The sequence below is a fragment of the Mus pahari genome, chromosome 15, assembly GCF_900095145.1.
Source record: "Mus pahari chromosome 15, PAHARI_EIJ_v1.1, whole genome shotgun sequence".
Lineage (NCBI taxonomy): Eukaryota > Metazoa > Chordata > Mammalia > Rodentia > Muridae > Mus > Mus pahari.
Window position 1 is genome coordinate 73,006,842 of NC_034604.1, and position 15,729 is coordinate 73,022,570.

At 44.7% G+C, this 15,729-nt stretch overlaps 1 protein-coding gene across 1 annotated transcript in view; it reads right to left on the minus strand.

Annotated features, from left to right (window-relative positions):
* Adnp2 (ADNP homeobox 2) overlaps positions 1-8,275 on the minus strand; it is a 24,447-nt gene extending 16,172 nt beyond the window's left edge. Inside the window, exon 1 of the mRNA XM_021214873.1 lies at positions 8,151-8,275. The gene's annotated coding sequence lies outside the window, so the exon portion shown is untranslated. The remainder of the gene's footprint in view (positions 1-8,150) is intronic.
* Between the last annotated feature and the right edge of the window lie 7,454 nt (positions 8,276-15,729).

Consider the following 15,729-nt stretch of genomic DNA (forward strand, 5'->3'; position numbering starts at 1 on the left):
AAAAAAAAAAAAAAAAAAAAAAAAAAAAAAAAAAAAAAAAAAAAAAAAAAAAAAAAAAAAAAAAAAAAAAAATTACCTAAGAAAACAAATGTGTAGCTGTCACCTAAGCTAGCAGCTGCAGCCAAGAGAAAAAGGCAAGAGAGTTCAGAGAATTATTCAACTACACCTCCAACATCCATCATGTTACGAAAGCTGTGTGCAACCACATGGTGGCTCATAACCAACTTATTTTGGACCACAAACACAAGTACCAATACATGCTATAGCCTTGAAAAATCTGCTGAGAAGTCAGATACAAAGAACCAATTTTATACATAATTATAATTCCATTTATACATAATTATAATTCCATTTATACATAAAGTGACAGGCCTATCTATCTAGAGATAGCAGTGGCTGTCTTCAGCCAGAGAACTGGTCAGTGACAGTGAAGGGAACAAGGCTTGTCTTTTGTTTTGCTGGAAAGGACAATGACAACCTTCAAACATCATCTTTAAATAGGGTAATGTTATATACCTGCAATCCCAAAACTTGGGAGGATGAAGCAAGAGGATCTTAAGTTGGAGGCTAGGTTAATTTATTTAATAAAATTCTGCCTCAAAAGAAGAGAACAGTGCAACTTAGCAAAGTCTACTTAACTCTGTGAACATGCCAACAGTCATCTTCTCAATGATGGACTTTACAGGACATGTAGTACCTCCCAATAAAACCAATCTGAAAGTATCTGTAAAGGTATAAATGAAGATGAACCCTGCAGTTCTTAACTAAGCAGGAGGTGCTAGTGTGACCTTACTGTTTGTTTGCAACATGCAAACATAAATCATAAAAGCTAATGCAGAGTGAGCACAAATGTGCACAAATGTCCACACCTCTGCCCTGCCCAGGAGAATACCCAGACAACAGCAGAGGTACATGAGGCCCCAATCTTCGTTTCTAAATGCCACCTTCTACAAAAAGTCAAGGGTTTAGGACAGCGACGGCAAACGTCTTTAGCCCTAGCACTCGGGAGGCAGAGACAGGGGGATCTCTTGATTTTGAAGTCAGTGTGGTCAACAACAGGTTGACAACAAGTTTCAGGACAAAAAAATAAAATAAAATAAATCAGTACTTGAAAGGTGGCACGCGAGTCAAGAATTCACAAGCATTCTCCTCTACAAAGCAAGCTCAAGGGCAAGCTGTACTATGTGAGACCTTGTCTCACAAACTGAACAAAAGGAAGGAGTGGGGGGGGGGGAGAGAGAGAAAAGAGAGAAACAATACCTTAGGGAAAGAATTCTACAGCTAAAGCAAGGTAAAGACAAGACGACAAGACGGACAGAAAGTTCTAGTACCAGTCATGGCAACAGGGCAAGGAAGGCAGCTTGGAAGAAGTCTCCACAAGCCAAAGCCAACACAATCTGGGCACCAGAAAAATGGCAGCAATTAACCTGTGGCAGTTTTCAAAAAAATGTACGATGCAGTACCTCTCCCCTAAGTTCCTCTTATGACAGAACCTGAAACAGCTACCAGAATGCTGGACAGAACTAACCAAACCAATCAAGTATGGCAGAAGCAATGTCATACAAACAAATCTCTAAGACTAGACAGCACAAACAGCGCCTTTCCTTCCTAAGAACTCGGTGGGATCCAGCTACATTTATACACACACCCAAGACCACATGGGAATTCCACACCCTCCAACATGGAGTAAAGAAAGGACTTCTGCAAAGTGTGGCCCCAGCTACCAAGTCACCACTGGTTCTCAGTCTCCCAACACAGCAGAGAGTGAGCTATCTCCACTTTATATTCCATATAAATTTCTAATTCAGACTTGTGAATCTGTTAACAAAATGTTCTGCTCTACAAAGTGATCTCAAGGCGGTCCAGAACAATAAAAGCTAAAAAATGTGATAAAGAATGGGACATATACTTCTTCACAGGAAGTCTATTAATAAGCATAGATAGCATCATAGCATAGGTATAATCCCAGAATGCTGAAGCAGAAAGATCATAGTTCAATACCAACTCTGACCATATAGTAAGGTCCTGTCTCCAAAAAATAAATGAAGACACAGACTGGAACGGTTGGGGACAGGAGAGAGCAAAAGTAACAGCTAATTTGGTAAACATGGGACACCACTGAGTGTCCATTAAATGGTACATGATATAAGCAAATGTGCTAGGTACAGAGAAAGCAATGCTGTCTGACAATAAAAGGGAGCTGATCCAAACATATTACACTCCGTGAAAAGCTGTTGGATGGAGAGTCCTTCTGCCATCTCATCACATCAACTGTCTAACTGGATCAAGTCTATAGGTGAACAGCAGATTAGGAGATGGCTGTTGGAGGCCAGTGAGTGAACAGACTGACTTTCTAGAGATGCTGAAATGTTCTCCTGTTAGACTGGTGACAGTTGGTTGCACATACCAATTCTCTTTACAGATCAACAAGTTTTACATTTTAAAAAATGTCATAAGGCAAGTCTACCTTTGCCACTACAAACACAAAAGTATGAGAGGAACCCACGGCTTAGACTGGGGAGGGGCTGGAACTTGGGCTTGCGGGGCTAGAGAGAGAACAGGACACACAAAATGACCACATAGGAAGAGACCACCTGAATGTACTTTTACTCTGCTTAGAACCAGGCCCTGAGAAATGCCATCCCTTTCTGCATTTCCATGGCTGCACCTTTGAGTGAAACCGCAGTTTTTGTCTTTTGGTTGAAATATGAAGTGCTCTGTCCAAACTAAAGGGGTAGCTATTTGACCATTATAGATATAAAAATCTTGAGGGCCAGTGCTTGACCTGCCGCCAAGCAAAGCAACCTGAGTTGTCCTTGTAGAAGAGAACCAACTCCTGCAACCTGCCCTCTACTACGCTCCTATACTTGTTTAAATGTACAAACACACAAAAACAAAGTTATTTTAATTTAAAAATACTTCAATATCACGAAAGGAAAAAAACTAAGGAACTATTCCAGAATGAAGGATAAACTAAACAATGCAACTCTTATCTGAATTTTCTCCATTACTGGAATGACTCCCAAATTTTCAAAGGAGTCTAAGACTAAACAGTATAATATACTACTTTCTTGGTTCTGATGACTTTGTATAGAAGACATTCCTGTTTGTAAGAATACTTTGGGGGGTGATTATCATATCTTGTTTGACAATTTGATCTCAAATGATTGGAGGCAGGGGGACTTCTCTGTATTGCATTTGTGACTCTTCTGCAAATCTGTAACTATTTCAAGAAATATTTTTAGGGCCAGAGAAATGACTCACTAAGTAAATGTGCTGGCTGCCAAGCCAGACAGATCCAAGACCCACATGGTGAAAAACACAGACTTCTCTAAGAAGCTCTCTGACCTCTTCTATGCAACTGAGAGACGGACGCTTACGTTCTCTCGCTCACTCTCTCTCTCTTTCTCTCTCTCTCTCACACACACACACACACACACATTTTTAGTATCTTTTTTTTTTAAGATTTATTTATTATATTTAAGTACACTGTAGCTGTCTTCAGACACTCCAGAAGAGGGTGCCAGATCTTGTTATGGATGGTTGTGAGCCACCATGTGGTTGCTGGGATTTGAACTCAGGACCTTCGGAAGAGCAGTCAGTGCTCTTAAACGCTGAGCCATCTCTCCAGCCCCATTTTTAGTATCTTTAACCGTATAAACTATAAAAGCTTTAAAAAGTATTAAAGTAGGAAATATTTTAGCTACTAACTTCACAACTAAAAAAAAAAAAGGCATTTAGTCAACTTTTTACTAACTTTTTTAAAAGATTGGTAATTGTACTCAAGTGATAACTTATGTCTGCTTAAACAAAATTTGGTACCAACTTCCAAAACTCAACAGCAGTTTCTGGGTTCAACCCTGACAGCGTTTGTAATCTCTATCTAAGGAGAGGATGGCAATCTCTGGGACTCTGGGGAGACCTTCACTAGCTCCCTTCACTGTGCTGCAACCACCTACTGGCTGTTTCTCTAATGGACTTAACACTCTTCAAGGAAAGAATGTCACAAACCACCACAAATGCTAAGTAAACAAAAATTTTAAATTTTAAATAGTCAGATGGCTGGATCCAGACTGAGGTCCAACGCATTCTCGGCAAACAGATCACATCAAACACCAGTGAGGCCAAAGAGACGGTAAGTACCCCAATCTAACAACTGTTAAGAGCCAGAAGAGTCAACTCAGGGGAGGAGGCGGCAGAGGGTTAACAGGAACCACAGTTAGAGGTAACAAGGAAAGCCTGTTTATGGAGTGGGCCAACTGTAAGTTTCATGTTAGGTCATTACCTAGGAAAGGCTGTCTTGGAGCTTCAGGGACCATTAGTGGTGCAAAACAGAGGATTTTAAAAAAAAAAAAAAATCCCAGCCGAGTGTGGTGGCGCACGCCTTTAATCCCAGCACTCGGGAGGCAGAGGCAGGTGGATTTCTGAGTTCGAGGCAAGCATGGTCTACAAAGTGAGTTCCAGGACAGCCAGGGCTACACAGAGAAACCCTGTCTCAAAAAACCAAAAAAAAAAAAAAAAAAATCCCACAGAACATGAAGTAAAAATAAAATGTTTGAATAGAATGCACTTGCAAATATTATACTATCAGAAGAAGCTGCTGGAACCGCGGACGATGCATTTCCAAACACCACACTGTGAGGTCAGACTGAGCACATGAGCTAGAACAAGGCAGGGCAAGACCACAGTCAATTGCGTTCACTGCTCTCTCAGATGCGCTGCTATTTCCTTTCTCAATCCTCTGTTATCTTCTAGGGCTTTTCATCCTCCAAATGCTGGTGATTCTGCCCCATCGCCTCAGCTCAAAGAAGGCTAAATTTAATTTGCAGTGTCAAGTCACATGGGCAAGATCTCTTTATTCTGGATCTGGGAAGAAAGACCCAGGTCCTGGCATACTTTCAGAAACAACAGCACTTGCAGATCAGGTGGCTCTCTGAAGCACAGGGGTCACAGAATGAGGATGTGTGTGACCCAGCAAGCTTTAAGTGGGTTCTATAGATACTTGCTCATGGCTTGGCAACAGGGCCAAGAACTGTCAGGTTTTTTTCTTTCATTTTCAATTACAAGTGCCCCCATTCCTTCATTGCTAATGGGGTGGGGGTGGGGGGAACACTGAGGAAACAAGAAATGAAACAGGCAATTGCTGAAGCTTTATAATGTCCAAGCTGCCCTTCCAACATCCCTGGTCTACTGCAGACAATCACTCTGGGAAGGACACGATAGATATTCTATTCCTAGGTTTTATCCATCCTAAAATACAAGATTACACACAGAATGCTCAACTATCTGGGAGGAATGGACCCTATTTTCACATCTGCATATTCTCTTCACCTCTGGAAGGAGTAGCTGATGCCAACTGAGGAGCTTCCTTTTTGTTTTGTTGTTTTTTCAGGACAGGGTTTCCCTGTGTAGCCCTGGCTGGGGCTGTCTTTTTAACTTGTTTGTCCCAGAGACTGAAACACCTCAAATTACCAACTCCTGCATAAAATAGCATTTCCTAAGGAGGTCCTTTTATTGCTTTGGTATCATGCCCATGTAAGGATAGTCCTGATAAATATGTCCTCTATTATTTTATTTTTTATATAATTACATCACTCCCTTTCCCTTTTCCTCCTCAAACCCTATGTTCCACTCCTTGCTCTTCCAAATTCATAGCATTTTTCATAAACTGTTGTTACATACATATGTGTATGCATATATATTCCTAAATACAACTTGATCAGTCTGCATGCCGCTTTATGTACGTTTTCAGGACTGACCACTTGTTATGGATAATCAATCAGTGTGCTCTTCCCTGAGGAGAACTATGGCTCCCATCTCCTCAGTAGCCTATGGAGGCCTTACCTCCCCAGCCCCGCACCAATCCACTTTAGCGTGTCTAGCGTTGTCCTTGCTCCGTTCATGTTTAGGTAGTCAGGAAGAAACATAAAGGACTGGGGGCATGGCTCAGTGTTTAAGTTCATGTACTGCTCTTGGAGAGAACCCAAGTCTGGTTCCCAGCAGCAGTGTCCCTTGGCTGACAGCCACTATCGCCAAGGGTCTTCTCCCCTCTCCAAGCACCTGCACTCACGCGCACATACCAATACACAGGCACACACATACTTTTTTTTTTTTTTTAATGACCAGGTGATAATCCCTTTAAGACACAAAACATTTTCATTCCTATACAATCTGGGTTTTGGTTTAGTTTTTGTTGTTGTTGTTTTGGTTTGTTTTAGGTTTTTGTTTGTTTGTTGTTCTGGGTTTTTGGTTGGTTGGTTTTGGTTTTTCAAGACAGCCCTGGTAATCCTGGAACTCACTCTGCAGACCAACCTGGCCTCAAACTCCGGGATCCACCTGCCTCTGCCTCTGCCTCCTGAGTGCTGGGATTAAAGGCATGTGCCACCATGCCCAACAAGATCTGATTTTTAAAATGGTCTATCTCCAGTGGCAACAGAGCAAGGGTCACAGCACAGGTCCTGGGGCTTTTTCCTGGATGAAATCAACTCAAGCACTTTATACCTAGCCAATCACCTAATCTCTCTGGGCCTCAGTTGCCTGCATCTGTGAAACAATGCAAGGAGTTTACTCCATGAGAAGTTGTCGAGATGACAACACTGGAAAAGCACTAAACATAATCATCAGGAGTTTAGTATAATGTAAATCAAAAACTCTGAGATGCCCCAACTATTAAGACTTTCTTTTAGCAACTTCCAAACACTGTAATTCAGAAAGTCTGCTTCAACCCACAGGAAAACCCCCTTTCTAGCCACCTGACCTTCATCAATCTGCTTTCTCTAAATAGGTTGGAACAGCCATAGGATTTGGGTGCAATACAGAAAAGCTAAACCCTACCTTTCAACCAATGGAGCAACAGTACATTGAAAACTTGATTTTAAATGAAAAACAGTATCGTCAAATCCCAAGCTAAAAACTGCATTAACTGTTATCCCCTAAAGCCAATGACCCAGACCTCTCTTCCTCCCATTTCTCAACGAGATGCCTGAAATAGCCTGAAATGACTTCATTTCCTGCCTACCCTAAGTACAAATTTGTGCTTAAGGACCTCTACCTAAGGACCACTGTGTCAACGCTATTTTCTGAGACGGGCCTCCATCTACCCAAGATGGCACCACCACCTGTTACATCCCTAGGGAATAGGCATAACTTTCAACCAGAGCTTAACATCGCACTTTCCATAAATTCTTACACAAGCTGTCCCCTATTCCCACATCAGACTAGACCAGTCCAAGCCCCGAACTAGCAAAACACTTGAGGCAAAGGTTCCGTCGGTACTAATGTACACTGCAGGTTGGTTACCTGTATGGGAGTAATCGCATTCACTTTAAGCATCACACACGAGTTTTGGTTCAAATTCAAGCATACTTAAAATTTTATATCTTGTTTTACAACACTATACCAACTCAAACCTTTGTAGAAACTGTGCGAATAAAACCGATTTTAATCCCTCTAAAATGGCAGGGGCAAAGTTAAATTTCACATTCTGCATCTGCGCATCCGTCACGAACAACGCAGTTATCATGGATGAAGAGGCAGGGATTTGCCCTCGGCAGTGCTGGAAACCAGCCTCTCCTTCGGAAAACTTGGCGCTTCAGACGTGGCCACAAGCTTGCCCTGCATCCCGCCATCCTCCACAACGGGCTGATCCTCAGGCTTCAGCTGGATTCCCGGGACGCCGCAGAGGGGCGCCCTGCCCGCGACCGCGGAGCCTCCTCGCGCCTCCCGGTAGTGTCCTCTCCCACCCTCCCCGGGCTCCCAACCGCTCTCACTCGCCACGCCCGGCGCCCCGTCCCTGCCCCGCCCCCTCTCCCCATCCATCCCCGGCCTCTGTTCCCGGTGCCGGGACTCCGCGGGTCCCCCTTCCCTGCTCGGTCCTCCCCTCCGTCCTCCCCGTCCCCTGTCCCCGCCCTTCCCCCCTCCCCAGAACGGCCCCACTCCCACGTGACCCGCGAGCGGGCTCGGAGGGGACCCGAGCCGCGCACTAGAATGTCCGGGATTCCGAAGGCACGGAGGTAGCGACGGCGCGACAGGCCACAGTGGGGACAGCGCAGCGGACAGCGCCGGGGACGTCGGGGCGGACCCAGGAGTGGACGGCGGGTGGGTCGCGGGGAGGGTCGGGGGACGGCGAAGGCCTGGCGGGCCGTACCTACCGCGGGGCGCGAGGAGCGCCGCGTCCCGCCGCCGTCGCAACACCGCCGCGTCCTCCGCCTACGCGGCGGGACCCCCGCCCCGCGCCCGTCCCTCCTCCCGCGCGCCAGAAAGAGAAGATGGCGCTCAGCTGCCTCAGGAAATGACGTCGCCTCATTTGCATGCCGACGAGGCCAGCCAATGGGTGTAGAGTGTGCCTGGGGACCCCCTGGGCTCTTTTCCCGGCCCCTCCGGGCCCCTGGAGCCCGCGGGCCTCAAGGCTCTGGAGGGGGCGGGGCCTGCCGCAACCCCCTCCCCTGGACCCCCTGGGGCTAGAGCCCTCGCCCCCTCTGGGCAAGCTCTCGAGAGAGTTTAAGGAGGTGGTGACGTCATTGAAGGGGTGGGGCGAATCCGTCATCGACCACATGACCAATCACATGGGCCCACCAGAGCTCTGACTTCTTTTGCATGGAATGGGGGTGGAGCCAGTGGAAGCCAAATGGGTGGCCCCGCCCATACCTACAAGCCAATAAGAAGCCAGCCCTGAGGATACTGGCTTGCTATTGGAGGATAGGACTTAAACTCTAGGAACTTGGACCAGTGTACCTATGATTGACAGATCTTGGTAAGCCAACCGGATAGGATCTCCTGACTCATCATTCTTCTTAAGAAAATTTGTGTCACACCTTTTGAGAATTTTTGAGAATTAAAGTTACATCCATACCACCCTGTGTGAGAAGAGAGCTAATTGCATGTATTTGCATAATGGTAGAACATTTCTCAAGTTGGACTGTACATGGAGAAGGAGCTTTCAAATTGTTTCCTGAGTCTCCATCCATGGAGAGACCAACCCCACCCCAGCCCACCCCTACAGAAAGCCTGTCTGCTCTAAATGCAGCAAGAGGCTCAGCAGAAACTTTTGGAGAAGACAAATAGAAATACTCTAAAATGTGTTGCAGTCCTTTTAACAGGCCTGTCTTCTATCCCACCCCTTATGGATCCCAGAGATTTCCCAGTCTGACAACCCCTGCCCTCATCAACCCTGTTTCCACAAAAGGTCCATGACACCAAACCAAGACTTGGGCTCCATCAACCGCCATCAACATGTCTACGTTCTAGGCTGGTGGTATGCACCACGTTTGCTCTACCCTACCTGAAACCTTTAATCCTCCTCCCTCAACGGCACCATTTTCTAGTCTGCCTTCTGTTCAGTTTGGTCCAGTCACTAGAAATAATAGGCACTCAGCAAGTGATGACATCAGTTTTAAGTGTGTCCAATGTTGAGCTGATGGCACTGACCAAAACCTGCTTTTATTTCCTACAGGAAGACAAGTCATAACTGAAATAGAGCTGGCCTGTCCTATTTATTCATAAGTTGTAGCTTAATTTGATTGTGAAATTACAGCAGCAAGTGAGCGTGATGTTCCTACCCATCTCCCTTGGAGAAATCGTGGGTGAGATGAAAAGTTAGCTACAGCCTTATGTCTCATCTCACTTCTTCCCATTTCTCAAAGTCTCTGTCCCTTCTTCTTACCTGCCCTTGACTCCTCAACCTCAGACATTGCCTCCTCAGTACAACCACACTGGGGAAACTTGGTCACCAGTGATTTCCCAGTTGTTGAATCCAAAATCAGACTTTAGTCCTCATCGTTTTGGACGTGTCTTTCGTCTGTAACCACTATGGGAACTCCCTTCCTAGAGCCCTGTACACTCACAAAACTTGCTGTTCAGTCTTCCCTAGCCCCTCTGCTCCCAAGCTTCCCTCCATGGTGAATGTCAACGTTCTTCATCATTCAGTCTGTAGTCACTGCCCACCTTCTCCCGGGCCTGTTACCATACTAGATACTGGGAATCCATACCTTTCCTTTTTTGGCATATCCTCCTCCTGTTAAGCTCAACTAAAAGCCTCCGTAGTCAGTTTGAGAGTCCTTATCTTACCAAGTACAATGAGACAGACCTATGACCCCAATACCTGAGAGGCTGAGTGAGGTAGGAGGATTACAGGTCAAAAACAACCTTATCTCAGGGGGAAAAAAAAAAAAAAGGTGAGGGAGCAAGGCTCCAGGTATGGTCGGTGAGGTTGCATCATACCCTTCTCATCTCCATCTTCAAAGAAAGAAAAGGACTAGAAGAAGCAATCAGAAAACAGGAGAAAGGCCAGGGCCACCTTTTGAAATTAAGAGGTGCAGGAGAAATTGAACCTTGGACATCGGTCACATGTCAGTACAAAGGAATGTAAAATTTTCTGCCCATGGAAAGAAAACAGTCTCAAGGGACCCTTAGGCAAACTCTTCTTATTGTCTGGAGGAAAAGAAGGTTAACAGATCTGACCTAAAAGTCTGAAACTCACACCAGGTTTTACTTGCACTGTAAACTTCTGGGTCTCACTCTTAGCACCAGCATGTAAGGGCTTAGGTTTTTATATGAATTCAGAAAGACACAGTTTAAAGCCCTGGCTCATGAACCTTTAGTACCTATTTGGAGGAGGGGACCTTGCATCCAGTTTCCCTACTTTTAACTTATGGGAATGTGTGGTTCCTTAAAGTTTTCCAGAATTTGCAGGTGGCCAAGGCAGGGTGGCTTTTGATAAGAGGTAGCTTATGCTCTTTGGTGACAGTCCTGCCACATGTAGACCTTGATCACCTGGGGTGACAGTTGGCATGTTCTAACAGGGAAACACAAAAGCAAGCAGGTTCTTAGCAACTGTGAAGGTTCTAGCTTGAGAACAAGGAAATGTTCCAACCCATCCTGAAAATACGCATTAAGTAAAACATATTCACACCCATGAAAGGAGCAGAATGGAGGAAATCTACCTGGAGGTATTGAAATCGCTCTTGGGGCTTAGCCCGACCATGTCTTGCCTTTGTAGACTTTGGTTTGATTATATTGTGGACGAGGATATAAACTCAACTGTGTTTTTAAACCTTTCCCACCAACACTGACTGTCTCAGGGTTTCTGTGAAGAGATACCATGAACAAGACAACTCATACAACATTTAATTGGGGCTGGCTTATAGTTTCAGAGGTTCTGTCCATTATCATCATGGTGGGAACCATGGCAAGTTCCAGGCAGAAAAGGTGCTGGAGAAGGAGCTGAGAGATCTACATCTTGGTTGGAAGGGAGCCAGCAGGAGACTCTGGATCACACTGGCCAGACTTAAGCGTTTATATTAGACCTGAAAACCCCACCTTGACACACTTTCTCTAACAAGGCTACACCTTCTCCAATAACACCACATCTACTAATAGTGCCACTGCCCATGGGCCAAGCATATTCAAACTACCATGTTCCAGTCCTGGCTCCCATAGGCTCATTCAAACACATGAGTCTAAGAGGTCAATGCCTAGCCATAGCACAATGCAAAATACATTTAGCCCAACTTCAAAAATCCCCATAGTCTATCACGGTCTCACCAATGTTTAGAAGTCCAAAGTCTCTTCTGAGATTCATGCAATCTCTTAACTGTAATCCCCTATAAAATCAAAATCAAAAAGCAGATTACATGCCTCCAACATCACACACTTCCAACATCATAGAATATACATTACTATTCCACAGTGTCATAGTGAGGAAATACTGGAGCAAAGCAAGACTAAAGCCAGCTGGACAAACTCCAAACTCTGCATCTCCATGTCCAGTGTCAAAGCAGTCTTCAGATCTCCAACGCCTTCCTGCTTTTTCAACTTCAGCACAATTCTCTCTCTTTGGCTGGTTCCACTTCCTATTAACAGCTTTTCTCAGCAGGTATCCCACAGCTCTGGCATCTCAAACATCTTGGGGTCTCCAAGGCAACTTCAACTTTACAGCTTCTTGTTCCAATGTCTAGAATTGACACATAATCTTCTGGGCACCTCCAAAGGGCGTGGGCCACATCTCCAGCTCTGCTCCCTTTAGCACTCCAGGGTCTGTTTGACTCCACTCCACTGCTGCTGTTGTTCTCGGTGGGCATCCCATAGTACTGGCAACTCCAACATGCCAAAGTTTTTCACTGCAACTAGGCTTTACCAATGGCCTCTCATAGGCTCTCTTCATGGTGCCAAGCATCAAATTCTTTGCATGACCCCTTCAGTCCTAGGCCATCAACTGTAACTGAGGCTGTACGTTCACCAATAGCTTTCCATGACCTCTCACAGTGCCAAGCCCCAGCTGCTCTTCATGACCCCTTCGTGCCTTCAAAACCAGTACCACCCAGGTGACTCTTACACATTACCAAGTCCAGCAGCATTGTGAGTATCTGGAACACAGCTTCTGTGTGCTCTTAGAAAACACTTCCCAGAAGATTTCACCTCAGTGATGCTGATCTCTTCTTAATCACCACTAATTTCTTAGCTCCAGCTAACCAACATTAATTGTCCCAGTAATCTTTTCTACTCTTGACTCTAAAGCCAGAGCCACAGGAACAAAGCTGTTGAGTTCTGCTGCTTGCTGAGGTTGGAACACACACCCCTTGTTCTATTAAATCCTTCACTGCCTAAGCTTGACTCCTCTGGAACTTGCTTTGTAGACCAGGCTGACTTTGAACTCAGAGATCTGCATGCCTCTGTCTCCTAAATTCTGGGATTAAAGGCATGTACCCCCACGCCTGGACCTAAACCTTTTTTACTTGGAACTTGCTCTGTACTAGTCTGTCCTTAAACTGAAAGATCTGCTTGCCTTTGTCTCCAAAGATTAAATCTGTATACCACCATGCCTGGGCCGAAATTTTTCATGGCCACTATGCCTCAAGATCCAGATCAAAACCTGTGTCTTCCCATGTCAAGATCCATATCAAAAGCCTGTGTCTTCTAGCCTCAAGATCTGGATTACAGGTGTGCCCTCTATTTCTGAATTATAGTTCATTTCATATTAAAATCCAAATGAAAACAATAGGCAAGTAATAATAGCTTACATGTTGTAACTATTGTTTGTTCAACTGCAAATACATAAATAATTAGTTTAGGTGGGTGGGATCTTGCCCCCAAATCACCACTCCCTTAATCTGTTTATCTCCTCAAACATAGAATTTAGCTCCATTTCACTTTCTGGTGCACCTTTAATACTTGAACCAAACATTTTATATTTTTTTCTTTTTAAGCTCACTATATTTGATCAAAATGTTCTTCATGAAAGTAAACCAGAGGACAAAAATCTATGCTGGGTGTTTCTGAGACTTCCATTGTCAATGCAATTAATCTGAGTCTCTTCTCTGTAGCCTCAGACAGACTCTTCAGACAAGAGCAAAAAGCAGCAACATTCTTCACCAAAAACATAAAAAAGACCTCCAGAGTTCAAATCACCCTCAGCATCAATGTCTCCCATAGTCCTACTAGAATGGCCCATTATGTCCTACTTAAAGCATTCCATGGATTTTCAAATTCAAAGTCCCCAAATCCACATTCCACCCAACAAAAACAGTCAGGCCTATCACAGAAATACCCCACTCCTGGTACCAACTTCTGTCTCAGGGTTTCCACTGCTGTAAAGAGATACCATGACTGAGGCAACTTTTATAAAGGAGAGCATTTAATTGGGTCTGGCTTACAGTTTCAGAGGTTCAGTTCATTATCATTATGGTAAGAAGCATGGCAGGGTCCAAGCAGACAAGATGCTGGAAAAGAAGCCAAGAGTTCTACATCTTGATTGGAAGGCAGCCAGTGGGAGACTCTGGATCATACTGGCCAGACTTAAACATATATATGAGATTTCAAAGCCCCACCTCCACAGTGACACACTTCCTCTAACAAGGCTACCCCTCCTCCAATAAGGCCACACCTCCTAATGGTGTCACTTCCTATGTGCCAAGCTTATTCAAAGTACCACATTGACTTAATGTACAACCAATTTTTCTTCACTGTGACAACTACTTTCATGTGATTTGTATGATGTGTATTTGACACCACCTTATACCACCTATGTCCTGGAAGTGCCAGAGATTGACTAATTGGGAGCCTATCTTCCTACTCAAATCTATAGCTAATGATGACTGTGCCTATACTCTTGGGATCCCTGAGATCTGTTGCTCAGGAATTTAGTTGGTATTGTAACCTTTGTAAAGCTGATTGACATATGACCTTCTAAAGAGCATCTTCCTCTATCTGTAGGGAATCTCTTTAGGCTGGCTCCCACTTTTCTGACAGATGGGCGCAGCTCACTACAGAGTGCGAACAAGCAGAAGTGAGAAACTCTCTTTGCTTCCAGAGTATTCCAGAGTGATGTTCTAAAAATAGAGGAACTGGGAAGCCAGGGCGTTTTCTTTCTTTTCCTAGTCTCAATTTAACAATCTTTACAGATATTTTGGTGGTGGTGGTGGTGGTGGTGGCGGTGGTGGTGGGTTTTGGTTTGTTTGATTAAAAACAAAAACAAAAACAAAAAAACAAAAAAAAAACCTTCTGGTCACCAAGAAATATGGGGCAACTTCTAGCCAATAGCCAAGCAATTTTGCAGTGGATACCAGCCCGGTGTCCCCAAATCCAGTTCAATTTTGACACTGTCATCGGGGGTGATCCACTCCCACTTACAATTAAGGTTCCTTGTCAGTCACTTCATGCCCACTTGGTAGGGTCCAGTTTCCCATCACTGTTTACATTGCTCCTCCTTGTGTTGGAATGACTTGGAATTCATTGGTGCTAAGAACTCTGGGAAACGTGCCAACTGGTTTGTTTAAAGGTCATTACAGAGCATTGGTGAACACTAGAGGGAAGAGATGCCCAGGAATATAGGAAAGGCAAAGCCATTTGCTTTCAGGAAGAGCATGAGAGTCCAAGAACCTCCAAATTTCTACCATCAAGATGCTCCCTGAACCCAATCTTTAGTGATGCCTCTTCTTCTGGAGGTACCATCATGTAGGAGTGATAGGTTAAATAAATGGCCACTGCAACACCCTCAACCTTGAGCTTTTGGATCCTCCTGGAGGCTGGGGATTGAGGTTGAAAGTCACAATTCTAACCCTGATTTAGTCCCCACTGAAGCTACCAGGAGAGGGCTAGAGTCAGCCAGCTTATTAGCATAACAGAAAGATACCTGGCACTTAGGAGATTCCTTCTCTGTCAGTGTGATAGAAAACCACCCCCCTGCCATCTTATCTTATTACTCTCTGCTCTGACAGTGAAGGGACATTGGTGAATGCTCAGTGTCTGCACAGATGCACCTTAGCAAGCCTTAAATGAGACATGGCATATCGTACCTGCTGGCAAACAAGTTCATACTGAATAGAGTCCACAAATCAGTAGCCTTACAACAGAGTAACAAATTAACTCCATCTATTCCTATATTAAACATTGCTGTTTTCCCCACCAACTTCCCCAATGAACACACAATGCCTACTACTTCTGTAGCAAGTGTCCCACATGTTTTCCCAATGGACTCTCAATCAGAGTGGAACTCTAGGTAAGACAGCAAGTTTCCTAACTGAGATGGTAATCCAAAGGCGTCTTCCTTTGGTGGAACAGTGGTGACAGGTTAACAGGTGTGACAGTGTTCAGCAGAATGTGAGGAGATAGGGTCGAAAGCTCTCAAAGCTGATTGGCTGACTGAGAAGTGTGTGTCCAGCTCAGCAGCAGCACTGGGGCTACACGAGGAATCATGGAGTTACAGGACCAAGTCTGCCTCTCGTGTTGTCTTGG